This window comes from Pleurodeles waltl, chromosome 11, assembly GCF_031143425.1.
Source record: "Pleurodeles waltl isolate 20211129_DDA chromosome 11, aPleWal1.hap1.20221129, whole genome shotgun sequence".
In the NCBI taxonomy this organism is placed as follows: domain Eukaryota; kingdom Metazoa; phylum Chordata; class Amphibia; order Caudata; family Salamandridae; genus Pleurodeles; species Pleurodeles waltl.
Window position 1 is genome coordinate 177,323,886 of NC_090450.1, and position 14,488 is coordinate 177,338,373.

Consider the following 14,488-nt stretch of genomic DNA (forward strand, 5'->3'; position numbering starts at 1 on the left):
CAAGCAGGAAGGCTTGAACAAAGAAACTAGTGTAAAGCATTTAGAAGCACAAACCCATGAAAAAAAAGCCACACAACACGTAGGCAACCTGACACAAAAAAGATATTTAGTCCAAAGCACAAACAAGCATTAGTAACCATAAAGTTTAGACATTTTTGTAAAGTTTGAAAGAGTTGTGTTCCGCTACTCCGGCCCAAGTGGGGGTGACCATTTCTGCCAGGGAGAAGGTCAGGGTGTCCAATAAGGAGTATTTGAACAATTACCTGTCCAGCAAAGAAGTCTGAAGTCCAGTTCCACACCTTACATCAGTACCACCATAGACTTCACTTGAGTGATCCTGATGCTGGGATGCAGGATACTGAGGATGCTGAATGAGGCTGTGGGTGCTGTACAGGCAATGGAGGTTTCCTGTGGCTATTTGTTGGCCCACGGGTAAGGTGGGTTGACTTTGGCCACAGGGGTCAGTGTCCATCAAAGTCCTCTTTGAGCCAGCAGAAAGCCAGCTGTGGTGTGGCTTGATCTCCATGCACAGTAGGTCCAGCAGTATCCTTTAGTGAAGCCGGGTACCAGTCTTTGGTGACCAGTCTAGACTCAGCTGAAACGCCATGGTCCAGGAGAGTCAGATGCAACTTTTGAACATCAAGAATTGGTCTCTTGGGTTGCCCGACTGGGGGGATACAATGAATGTGGCTACTGACTTTCCAGAAGAGGTTTACTTCAGCTTTGATAGCTACGGTTCTGGTTCCAGGGGGGTCAGCTGACTGACAATTGGAATCTCTTCTTTCTTCTTAGGTCTGGGGCTCTGGAGCAACTTTTCTCTGAGCCAGGAGCCACAGGCACAGTCCTCTCTTTGCTAGCCTATGGTGTGGCAAGTGCAGTCCATCAGTCTGGGTGCCTCTTTTTTCTGGGTCAGGTCTCAGCAGGGCAGTCCTTTTTCAGTCCTTTCTCCAGTTTCATTGTGATCTGAGGTTCTTGGTGCCATATTTATGCCCAGAATGTGCACTGGGGGAATGATGCGGCCACTAGCCTGTGGGTTACTAGGATCCCTCTTGCTCTTTGAGATTTTCCGACTATGTGTGGCATCTAACAATCCCAGAGTGCACTATTCTGCCAGCTCTGAAGATGTCTGAACCCTTCCTTGGATGTTTGGAGCATGGTCGCTCACCCTAGAGCTGGGACTACATGTGGGCCACACCCCATTGGAAAACTGGTTTGGATACTAGTTTCCACTTAATGTTCCCACTGCAAACCTGTCTACCTGAACAAAGGGGCAGCCTTACATGTGTGTCATCACCATTTGCCCACTAAAGGCAGCTTCGCTTTTGAAACTTCCCTTTGGGGCCAACGCCCTGAGTGGCTTCCTGCAAGGGGGAGGTAACACCCACTGTAGCATGCTTCTGTTATTCCTGGGCCTGGGAGTCATTCACACTACTTCAGAGGAGGGCAGAAGGCCATCTGCTGGCTAGCAACTGTGCAAGGCCGCTGGACAAACTGGACAACAGAGTAGTAACTTTCTAAAAGTTACCTTTCCTTAAAAGTGACATTAATTTCGACTTAGGCATCAAGTCTGGTTTAGTGCCATGATTAATTTGATTCCTTGAAGTACCCATTTTATTATTCCCATTCAGACATTAGCCAAACTGAAGGGTCAGCCAGTAACTCTGTATTAGCCAATGGAGCTACTAACATTTCCACAGCAAAAACGTCAATTTGGACGTTTTACTGTTAGGACATAATAAAGGTTTATGCCCTATCACAGCTTATAGGTCATTAGGCCTTCCTTAGGGGAAACATATATATTGTTCAGGGAAGTGGGAGTTTTGCCATTGGTTTAAATGGCAAAGTCAAACTAGCAGTTTTAATACTGTTCTTTCAGGCTGCAGTGGCACGCTGGGAGCCATGTACTTTGTCACATACAGGGTTGCACAGTCAGTGCTGAAGCCCTGAGTAGACACTCTTATCTGATTGCCACAGGTACCCTTTTTTGAACAAACTTTATTGTCATTTGTAAGACAATACAAACCAAGATGGGGGTCAAATTCATATACAGCAACCATGATCAGTGTTGCGACATGTCATCACACAGGCAGCATTACCCTGTGAAGAAGAGAATAACCACAGGAGATTCCAGGTTGCTCTATCCTGTGAGCTCCACAGCATCATCATCTGCTCTATCTCATCAATCACCAGGTCCCCAACTACCTACCCCAAATGTCAATCCCCTCACACAGCTAATTCCCCCACCCAACCCACTCAATAGTGTGTTGACATAGACCAGCACACGTAAGGGAGGCCAGAGTCCTGCAGGACACAGAGTGACAGAGCAATTCTAAGAGGGGAATATCCCAGCATTGAAGCACCTCATGGGACCTGGCCAGTTGACCATTCAAGAGTCCTCCCTTGCCAACTTCCTACCCCCATATCAGTCCTCTGCTACCACTTCAGTATGACACTTCAACCCAAGGGTCTCCCAAGGCTGTATTGTCATCAGAGCTCCTATCCTTCGTTTTCCAGCTCTTCCACCAATGCCTCCTAAGCTCTTGCAGCATCTATGCAACTCACACATATCTTTGCATCTCTCAGGAGGCCAACACTTTATAATCTACCCATCAGATCATCTCTTGTAACCACCCCTCTACTGTGGGAGCCACCGCTGACTTCCATTTGAACATAATTTGTTGTTTAGCCAGGATAAGCTCATAACTTTGTGCTTAGCAGGGTGTGTGTAGTATCTCAATAGGCACAACGCCGGCGACACAGCTATGGTGTGACCCATAACAGCATTGAGCAGGGTAAGGATCTCACCCGAATAGGCCCAGAGCGCCGAACAGCCCCAAAACATATGCAAGAATTATCCCCCTTACACCCCACATTGTGGGCAAGGAGCATTGGTCTGCAGAAAAATCTTATTAATTCTGCCAGCGGTCAAATACACTGTATGCAGAAAATAGAAATTAATTAGTCTAAACCTCACAGTGTGGGCAAGCAGCATTGGTCTGCAGAAAAATCATATTAATTCTGCCAGGGGTCAAATACGCCATATACAGAAAATATAAATTATTCCGACACAGCTATGGTGTGACTCGTGTGACTCGTACACAAGAAAGTGACCCACAGGCAGGTAAAATTCTGGCTGTAGGTCCTCAAACAAAAGCACCTCCCTGGCTCTGTACAAAGCCTCAGCATTACCCATGTCCCTCCCCCCCACAACAGGAACCTACCCTGAGTAGCCACCGACGGACGGTAGGCCAGCCAGCAAAGTGGAAAATTTGGCGAGCATGGGTGCTTCACTTTAGTTTAGAAATATTTAGTCACTGCCTCCAAATCCTGCATGGTCACCTCCACGTTACAGAGTTCCAGTGGCAACCGCACCAGCCATTGCCCAGGCCCCCCCCCAAACAGCATCTTAAGTAACCCCCTCCTCCCACACCCCAGACAGTGCAGTACCCACTGCAGCTGAGCCACTAGATTGTATGCCTGAAAGTCTGGTGCTGCCAGGCCCCCCTCTGCCACCAGTTCCCTCAAAGAAAGACAACAAGCATCAAATCCAGTTACCTGAAAATAACCCTTAAAACCACCACAGGTAATGTACCAAAGAAATATAGGAGTCTATGGAGCACCACCACCTTTATTTCCGCCACCCTCCTTGCAACCAACTGTGGCATGGTCTTCCAGAAGGACATCACCGTCCAGAGGGAGGACAAGGCTATACCTATGTTGCCCTCTACCAAGTCCTCTACCGACCAGTAGATACGGACCCCCAGGCTCCCAGATGACATCCTGAAACAGGTACCCTGTGTCCATGCTCTGCTTTATCGAATACAGGCAGGTCTTACTTCAATTAACTCACAGGCTGAAATATTCCCAAACAGATCCATAAGCTTAATAGCCTTGCCAGGGTCAGACTCCCTATCCTGCAGAAAGAGCAACATGTCTTCCGCGTATAACACGATCTGAAGCATGCCTAAGCGGCTGAGCACCCTGTTGTAATATCTATCTGTTCGAGCTGCACTCATCAATGGATCTACTGCCAGTTCAAATAATAGTGGGGAAATCGTGCCCCTCTCCACCTGATAGGCAAATGAGATCACCCCACTGTTTCGTACCTGTGCCATAGGGTCCATACACAACAACTATGTCCACTTGAGAAAGCCACAACCTAAGCCCATCTGGGCCATCACAGCATACAGGGAGCACAGTCCAAACAGTTGAAAGCTTTCTGAATACCAACAGACATGACTTCATATCTGGGGCAGTCAACAGTATGTAGATCAGTTGCCGTATTTCAAATGCTGTGTTTTGTCCCATTGAAAAACCTGCCTTGTCAGCATGAATCATTCACGTCATATATGGAAGGAGTTGTGCTGCCAGGATCTCACTCAGTATTTTATAGTTGATGTTCAGCATCAACAGCGGCCGTTATACTTTAATGTCTCACTGATCTCGACCCGGTTTAATGGGTGCCTGGCCACTTTATGAACCTTCTCTAGCCGGGGGCCATTGTCTCAATATAGGCAGCATAAAATTTCACTGGAAGCCCACAACCTACCAGGAACTTTGCCCCTGACCGCTCTAATTTCAGGCAGGGTGATGTCACCACTCAGGTCCTCCCCCTCCTTCAGAGTAAGCGCCGGATCAGCAATGCCTGAAGAAAGGCCTGGGCATCAGCCTGGGTGTTCTACCTTGTAGAGTTCAGCATAACACCGTCAGAACACATCATTTTTCACAATTACTTAGGTTCCATCAGCCATATCTAATTCAAGGACCTGAGTGCCCCTTCTGTGAGGATCCACCAACCATGTCAGCAATGTGCCAGCCCTATCTCTCTCAGTGTGAGTGGTAACCATAAACCTCTTAAAATCATAACAGCGGAGATGCTCAATCCATTCTGCTAACTTCTCCTTCTCCAACAGCGCATCCTGCCTCTCAGTGTCCGATGAACCCAACCATCAGCGGAATGCACTGCCTCCTAATCACAGACTTAAAGGTGGCCCATTCTATCAGTGCTCAAGTAGCCGTCCCTGCATTGTCCTCAAAATATTGCTGAACCCCCCTCTCTAATGTTGTGGTGAGAGATTTGGCCCTCCAGATTCTCAACACACAACCTCCAAGAGGAAATATCAGTTCGTAATTAAACCCATGCCAAAGATATAATAATAGGGTTATGATCAGAAGCTGTCCTGGATAAATATCCTGAATGGCCCACCACTGCATTAACAACTGGGGTACAAAGAAAGGTATCCAATCGACATGCAATTCATGCAGCGCAGAGAAAAAAGAATAATCACGTATGTGTAGGTGCGCCACGCTGTAAGTTGCAACCATTCCCCAGTGCCCTTGCTAATCCCTGAATTTTCTTTTCGGAAGCTGGACTGCCAAGGCACCAGGAAGAGGGGTATGTGAACGGTCCAGCAGGGGATCCGCTGCCCCATTAAAGTCCCCCAACCAGTACCACGCCAGGCATATTGGGGGCCAACACTTGTGAGCACTCATCTAGGAACTAGGCCTGAACCATGTTGGAGTCATAGACATTAACCAGCGTAAGGTCCCTGCAGCCTAAGTGCCACCTGAGGAGGACATAGTGCCCTGCTGCATCTACAAACTGTTGTGTGACCTGAAAGGGGACCTCAAGCGCACCCATATGAGAACACCCTGTGCAGAAGCAGAGTGGGTGGTATAGTACGTTTGCTCATGCCACCGCTTATAGACAGCCATATCTTTTGCAGCAGTCAAATGTGTCTCCTGTAGCAGGGCTATCTTGTCCCCCCAATGTTTCAAGTATGCTAGTACTCCAAAGCATTTGATCAAGTTATTGAAGCCCAAACATTCTAGGAGATTATTTTATACTTCTCAAGGGTCCCTGAAGTTAGCACCCTCTACAACCCCTCCCCCCTCACTACAACACAGCCTGCCAACTGCATCCTAGCATTGGTTATAAGCAACAATAAAACACCATACCGAACCCCAGCACGCCACTGTAGGAGAGCAATGCAACATCCCTCCATCCAGTCTAGGCAAAAAAAATCACATAACTACTGTGCCAACAACAGACATGCACACATGAGGACAAGTGGCGACTTAGTATACCTAACGTGGCCCACCCACACCGCAACCATCAAAGACCATCCAATAATGATAGAGAACATAGTAGAAACATTGCCCCCACTGCACCCCATATCAAGAGGACATTTTCCACCACAAGTAGTACACCAATCCCTAAGGCATGGACCTCAGTTATAACCATACATTTCAGATAACACAGTAACCCCTATCATAGGTCACACCATGTCATCCACAGATTGCGAGGTCACTCCGGACCCATCCAATTTGGAACCTGAATGCACTGTAGAGTCTGTGTCCACGTCCTAGTCTGTAGACTGCAAAGAAGTTCAGCATGTTCCGATACCTGCTCTAAGTTCATCAACTGTAGCAATGCCACTGGTACCACAGCTTTCATCTTTTCTAAGCATGTTTGTTCTATGGTGCGGAACCCTCCCTCCTCCCAGATTCAGACCATGGGCTCTGCCAGCCTTGTGTAGGTCGCTGCAATCATGTCAGCAGCCCTCCAGCAGCCTCCGCCTGTGTGTCCAGCCAATCCCACACCTCATCTGTGAAGCAGTGAGTACCCTCCGTCATAGTAACCTTCAGTCTAGCGGGGTAAAGCATTGCACATTTGAGGCCTAGCAGCCGAGGCTGTTTCTTAACATCTATACATAATGAACAAGCATTGTAAAATCAGTGAACATCATTACCTTGTTATTGTCCAACACCAGGTCCCATTTTCATGGACCTTAGTCAGGATGTCGTCTCTGTCCCTGAAATGGAGCAATCTCACCACTATCGGCCGCCGGGGCGCTCCAGTATGGGGCAGCCTCGCCAGTATCCGGTGGGTGCCCTGTAAGGCAAAGAAGGGTAAAAGGCTTTCAGGTGCCACCTCTGTCTGAAGCCAAGACTCCAAAAAGGCAACCAAGTCCGCACATTGCACTGTTTTGGGTAGGCTCACAAGGCTGCTGATTTTATTATGTCCTTCCCTGCCAGTGACATCCTCTACCTGGCATCCTAGCACTCAGGTTAACTCCTCGATCCCCTGGAGTTGCTACTGCAGAGTGAGTGTTGGGGGCTCCAAGACCGCCAATGACCTGTCATTGTACTTGATCCTGTCATCCATCTTCCGCTGATCATCCTGCAAGAGGCTCATATCAGCTACTACAGTGTTTTTCCAGGGACTTCCTAGATTCTCAAATGATCAGGAGGAAGGCAGGTGGGCTCCTCTGACTCTGCCACAGCAGAGGGTCTCTGCTCCTGCAGATCTTCCTCCGCAAGGGGCTGTGGCTCTCCTAGTCTGTCGTCCTCAGCTCCTTTCCATTTTGAGTGCCACCCCAGCCCTGCAGGCCTCACAATGTTCCACCGCCAGTAAGGTAGTGAGTGACCGGCCATGACACAACCAGCTCACTAGGTGACTAGGCATTACCCAAGTCTCACAGCTCAGGCTGGGCTGTTCAAACAAACCCTCATATCAAGCTGCACAAGAGCCCAATCCAGTATGGCTCACTCCACTTCATCTAGGGCCCCAACAGGCAGGGCAGGCATCCCTTCAGGACTGATAAAACAGTAAGCACAGTCAGCCAAAGGTGATTCCACCAGCTCCTCCGACCCCAGTGCAGGGTCACAGTCCCCAGCAGCTCGGGCCTCTCGCCTCCACTAGCCACTTTCACGGTGCCTGCTCCCCGGTGGCAAAGTACCTCGCAGTCTCGTCAGCAGGGCCCCAGACCCCTTGTATGCCATGCCTCAGGGCACCGGTCCACAAGCAGTTCTTGGTCCAGTATGTGGGTATCTCGGCAACTCACCTGATGCTTCCTTCACCACATGGGTCAATTATATGGGTTTCCATGCACTCCTCACTAGGAGGTAAGATCTATGTCTGGTTGTCGGCCACACGCTAGCTGAATACCAACTCCACTCCCAGCAGCTTCACAAGAGGGGTGCCTTGAATTTCTAAGGCTGCTGCCACCCCAAAGGGGCTCCACACAACAGTAGGCAGCCCGTCACTGCTCCTCCATTCTTCATGGCCCGCTGCTCCTGCAGTTCCAGCTGGCCGGTCCTCCCAGCCCCATTGCGTCATCTGCACTTCCGCCAAAAAAGTGGGCCAACATGTAGTCAAGAGGGGCCAATGCGCACAGGTCCCGGGGCCTCAGCATGCCTGGCAAAACCTCTCCAGCCTCACTCCTTCTGTTCGGCCCTGGAGGCCTCAGGACAGCTGATCAAGGCATTGCAGCCTCTATCTTGGACCACGACTACCGTGTGGGTCTTTCGGCCCAGGTTACCATGGCCCGTCAGTAGGGTCCTGGTTGAGTGCAGGAGTTCTGGGAGCAGCAGGGGGTGCAGGATTACCATGGATGGACGGGCAGCACCGGAGAGGTCGCCCTGCTCCATCAGTGCCTAGTCATGTATCACCATGGGTTTCCTTTACGCCATATACTAGAGGCTTATAAGTAAGTAAGCTTATGCCAACTGAAGGTAGTCAATTCAACATCATTTTGGAATGGGGTACAACACTGGTATTGAGGTTTGGTTATCAGGCCTCAGTGTACTCTCAGAGTTGAAAAACCAGCAGTCAGTAGTAGAAAGAGGGCAAAAAGTGAGGGGGAAACCCACAAAATGCAGTAACTATAGCTCGCTCCCTCACCATGCACTCCTGATTACCTCACATAGTATACCACTTATGACATGTTCTGTGACATCATTGATAATATGATTGCAACATCTGAAATTATATCACTGATGACAAAATGTATGCATGGCGTGGGTGGGAGTTACAGTTACTTTAGGGCACTATTCATAGTAAATCGAGATTACTATAACTTGTGAATTTCAATGTTTTTTTCATTTCAAATGGTATGTTTTAACCGTCATTTTCACCTAACTATATTGTTCTTATCGCCTTTGTTTTTTTTAGTGAATTATCAAACTATAATGTCACTTAACCTTTGCTTATATATTACCTAGCGGCAGTCGCCACTAGGTAGTTATACTTAGAACCTAGATTCTTTATAAAAAAAGCATTTTTTTACTTGCCTATATCTATGGCGCCGCTTGACGAATCGTCACGAAAGAAAAAGAAATGTCCGTTCCGTCAGCTGCTGTCTGGAAAGTTTTAGAGTGATCCGTCCACGGGGAGCCGAGAAAAAGGGCGGGGTCCCAAAACATGTTTTTTCCATTCATTTTTCCATAGGGATTTTGAACAGCAATACCACACAAACTACTGGACGAAATTACAACAAATCTCGTGCAGAGATCTGCTTGGCTGATAACACTTCAACAACAGAAGTCTTTGAAGTGTTGTCAGCCATTTTGGGACTCGGCCGAAGCAGAGTCCCAAAACAAAAGTCAAAAAAAAGAAAAGGTGCCAGGGTATGAACAACCTGACCCCTTAGCTCTGGTGGTCAGGTCCCAAAGGGACGACCCCGGCTAAAAAGCATTTTTTTGTTATATTACGAGCGGAGACATTGTGGATCCGCAACTCCGCTGTAAAATAAAAAAAATAATTAGGCTTCTGCCCTTCATTACATTAATGTCCCTGGGTGGGCCAAGTTCCCGGGGCTATTTTATAAAAAAGCGGGCTGGGCTGCTGCCACGGGGACCACAACCCCCCCGGTGCTATGTACACATGCGGCCACCCTCGAGGAACCATTGATGGCCGGCTCCTGCTATGTCCCGGGATGCCCACCCCCGGGCCATAGCTTTTAGCAGTGGCTTGGCTGCAGCTCTGCAGCTGCAGCCAAGCCACAGCAAACACTTTGATTTTGAGAGAAGGACCTTTAAAGCAGGTCCCACTATCAAAAGTCAAAGTTTCATTTATATATCCTGCATGCGTGCAGTCGACAGAGATGAGATGCTTCAGCAAGCACGGTGCTGCTGTTAAAGCAGCTCCCTGTTTGCTGAAGCAATGGCACTGCGAGGGAAGCCTTAGCCAGTAAAGGACTTTTTATTCACTTTTTAAAAATAATATATGTATATATTAAAAAAAGGGTCCGCCGGAGAGCCCTTGAAGGCTCCCTCGTGGTCCCAGAAAGCCCATAAAAGGATAAAAACAATTTAAAAAAAACATAAACTCCCATAGGTACGGGAGAAGGCCACAGACCTGCTGGACTCATTTCCCTTTTTTTAATTAAAAAAAATATAATTTTTTAAAATAATAAATATGTGTATTTTTTTAAATCAAACAAAAATATCTCATTCTAAGTATATGAGATATTAAAGCCTAACAAAACTTCTTTGCCCCTCACTTTCTTTCTCTTTCTGTCTCTCTTTCAATCAATTTCTCCCACTCACACACCCTTACGAACCCACACACAGACCCCCACAGACACTCATGCACCCACTCACACACCCCATGGCACCCTCGTGCACCCACTCACAGACACACTGACGCACCCACTAAAACCCTGATGTATGCACTCTCACACACAGACAGATAATCTGACAACCACTCTCACCCCCAGAAACACCCTCTCACACCTATTCTCACACCCATAGAAGTTGCGGCCAATTCCTGTTGTGCACGGTCAAACGGTCAAAGGGCTGTGCACATCGTGGGTATGGGTGGTTAGGGGATGTTGGCTGCAGGTTCTGACTGTAGGCCAGGTCTTGTAAGCAACCTCACCTGAGCATGGGTGAAGGACATGCACGGTGTTAGGTTGGGTGTTTCTAGGTGTTTGTTCTCAGGGCCTGGCCGTTTGCGGCGGTGGTTGGATTAATGTATAGTAATTAAAATTACTATATGTTAAAACAAAACCACAACATTTCACTTACAAAAAACAAACGTTACAGGGACGTTATAGTTAGGCTCACATTTTAAACGTACCATACCATAGAAATTTACCAATTATAGTTAGAGTTACTGCAAGTAACTATAACTCATGCCCTAAGGTGACTATAAATGATGCCTTTGCCATTCACATTTATTTTGTCAAAAATTTTACTGCAACTATTACATTGATATTATCAATGATGTTATGAAAGACGGCATGATTGCAGTACTTTGTGGGGTAATTAGCATCGCAATGCGAGGGCAGAGTTATAGTTACCTTAGGACATGAGAATACATATATATGTAATATATATATATTCTTCACAGCAACAATCCTTTCAATCCAAGGATGTCCAGGACACCTCCGTAGTGTAAAAGTTGCAATTTAATTTAGAAACTTAGTAACTCCAACGTGTTTCGGCTGTAGCCTTTGTCACGGACCTTTGCCACAATTATATAACACATGAGAAGAGTATGAAGAGTGTCACAGAAGTGGGATTTTATTGCTTTATGAAGTGCAAAGCCTGCAAAACCAGCATCAACTGTAAGAAATTGAAAATACCAGGCAGATTGGAAGAGTTCACCATCAAAGGCAATTTTAACTGCAACACTGTGTATTGTGTGTACTGCCTAATATGCCCCTGTGACAAGATATACATAGGGAGCACGATTCATTTTGCGAAAAAGAGGGTGCTGGAGCACAGACGAGCAGTTAAAAATTATGATAGGAGTTACCCAATAGCCAGACATTTCCACGAAGTACATTTTGGTAACAAGAATTTACTAAGGTTTGTAGTGATTGACCAGGTAAAACTGAATAATCGGGGAGGAAACAGTGAAAGAACTTTAAGAATTCTGGAATAAAAATATATAATAGATTTCTATACATTGGACCCCATAGGGCTGAACTCAAGTGAGGAGATGAGCATACATTTGGGATAAGTCAATAGGCTATTGAAAAAACATGAGCTGCATAGAGGAAGGACTGTTTGATCCTTTTTTAATGTTTTCAGCAAGTGGTTGTGTTTTTCTTTTCTTTGGGGTATTATATGTAATGACAATGGTGGCTGAGGAACAATCTTCGTTTGAGGTAGAAATTGCAGGCGGTTGGTTGGACATGGGGTTTTAAATAATGCGATTTTTTGCAGGGTTCTATTTAATATACTCATTTTGTGGTGTGTGATATCAACATTGCATTATAAATTATGCCCACTAGGGCTTTCAGACAAGGTATTTAATTGCTATTATAGTTTTGATTATTGATGAGTAAAAAAGTATTTTATTGTATGGTAAAGGCATTGATATTGTTGAAATGCTATACTTGAACCTTCAAGATGAGTGGTGTGCGAACTTAATATGGTTCCCTGCTGAGTGGTATTGTTGAAAAGTCGATGCCCAACTATTACGACATGAACATTCTAAGATGGCCGCCGCTTTTCAGTTAACATTTTAATGAGATGCAAGTTTGTCCGTTTTTTATTTTTTATTTTTCATTGGTTATTTAAATCTGTGTGTTACACTCCCACTCCATCCGTGACAAAGGCTATGGCCGAAATGCGTTGGAGTTACTAAGTTTCTGAATTAAATTGCAACTTTTACACTACAGAGGTGTCCTGGTCATCCTTGGATTGAAAGGATCGTCATTGTGAAAGTTTTGGGCATCTTGGAGGCCGACCAGGACCACTGTGCAGAGGCTTCCGCATTCCGGGCATTGTTGGTTGATTTTGAGATATATATATATATATATTTATATATATATATATATATATCACCCATTACCACTGGGTAGTTATAGTTAATCCAGCGTTTCCATCGAAAATGCATTTTTTGTGTTGCTAATAACTTTGGCACCGTTTAACAAACCTCCACAAAGCCTCCCAAAAAAGTGCTATATTTTGCCTAGTTTGAACATGGAAAATTGTGGGGTGATCAGTCAGCGGGAGCCAAGAAGAAAGGGGAAGTCCCAAAACGCAAATTCCGCAATGCATTTTCTAGAGACGTCTTTAAGAAGCCCTACCGCAAAAATTGCTGAATGGAATTACACCAAATTTGGCAGAAAGCTAGCTCTTGGTCTGCAGATTGTGCATTTTTGGGTGTAAATCCGTTCAGAAGTTTTTGAGAAATTTAGGTGTAAAAATAGTTGTATATCTGGACAGTTGGGTCCGCAAGAGTCTCTCTATAGTCTTGCAGGATGGCAATTTAAAAACAGCGCAATCTCACTGGCCCAGGGAGCTTTTTCTCCTAGACCATATTCCTCCAATGGGAGTCAGACCCCTGCAGGAGAGAACTCTCTGATTGGCTGCCAGCATTGTGAGAAAAATATTACTGGCAGCCATTACAGGACTCAGAGATTCAGTCCCCTGTTCTGAATTTTAAAAAAATAACATAAGGGGGCAGGTTAGTGATACTGTGACCCCTCTGCCCCTTGGGGGGACCCATAAGGACCACCCTGGGGCTAAATAAAAAAAAAATATATATATATATATATTTTTTTTATTATTATTATTTTTTTTTTTGTGTGATCCTGTGGGACTCCAGCCGGATTGTGGTAAAAAAATGGTGTCCCAGAGCTACGTTGTTGAATTAATGGGAGGGGGTGTGGCCTCCCTCCACAAGTCATTATAGGTCCTGCAAAGCCAACCCTGGGACCAAAGTGTCAAAAAAAAGGAATAGGTCCAGGGATCCCACCCCCCCAGGCCAAAATGTCCAAAAAGAGGGAGGGTGCAGGACAGCTTCCCTCTACGAGCCTTCAAAAGCCCTGGGGATCCCATCCCCTGGAGTCAAAAACATTTTTAAAAGGGAGGGGACCGCCTCCCCGAGTCTTAAATGATAGGGGCATCCCACTTTCCGGGGCTGACTCACTGGCTGTGTCCTAGGGAGCCCACCCAGGGAACAGAGCTAACTACAACTAGCACCTGCCGCCATGCACTGCTTATGACCTCACATATTACATTACTCATGACATGTTCTGTGACATCATTTAGGACATCACTGATGACATCTCAAATGACATTGATGACATCACTGATGACATCTAGAATGAGTGTGCTAGTGTATTTTATAGTTTACATAGTAGCGGATAACTACCATATTACTTTTCTGCACAGCCTGTGTCCAGCTAATGGGTATAAGTGTTTAAAAAAGCATATGCATCTAATGCATCATAGGTTTGTAGAGTTATTGGACACGTTATAAATCTTTGATTCGAAGAGTAACTTTTTGTGCAACTGGCAGTATGTTCCACACAAGTTTTTTGGTTCTGCAAAAAAGTTACTAACAGGGCAAAGATTCTATGGGGTTGATACTAGGTTTTGTAAGCAGCCTTGAGGTATTAGGCAGAATTGTCTCAGCATGACACTTTCTACATAAAATAGAAGACTGTGCACCATGTACTAACTTGTGTGCATGTGGTTGTTTTCCTTTAGAAGATGGGCCATATTTAAAGTTTTCACCACTGTCTGAAGGTAAAAGGTGTCGTAGTTGGACTCTTGATCTAGGTAAGACTGCTGATTCACAAGCAGTACCTCGCCAAAAATGCAATCAGTAAAAGGTGATTTGTGGCAGCCTTTATGCATGGACTCATGAGTACGACATCTCAGGGGAGTCGTGGTTAAACGAAGATTACCCTTTTCTCACATGAGCAACATGTCTCATCACACACAAGCAATGAAAGAGATG

The 14,488-nt window shown here is 46.0% G+C and overlaps 1 protein-coding gene across 7 annotated transcripts in view; it reads left to right on the plus strand.

The window, feature by feature from the left end:
* The window catches only part of LOC138265564 (von Willebrand factor A domain-containing protein 5A-like), a 613,576-nt gene that overhangs the window by 206,295 nt on the left and 392,793 nt on the right, over window positions 1-14,488 (plus strand). The gene's annotated exons all lie outside the window — the stretch shown is intronic.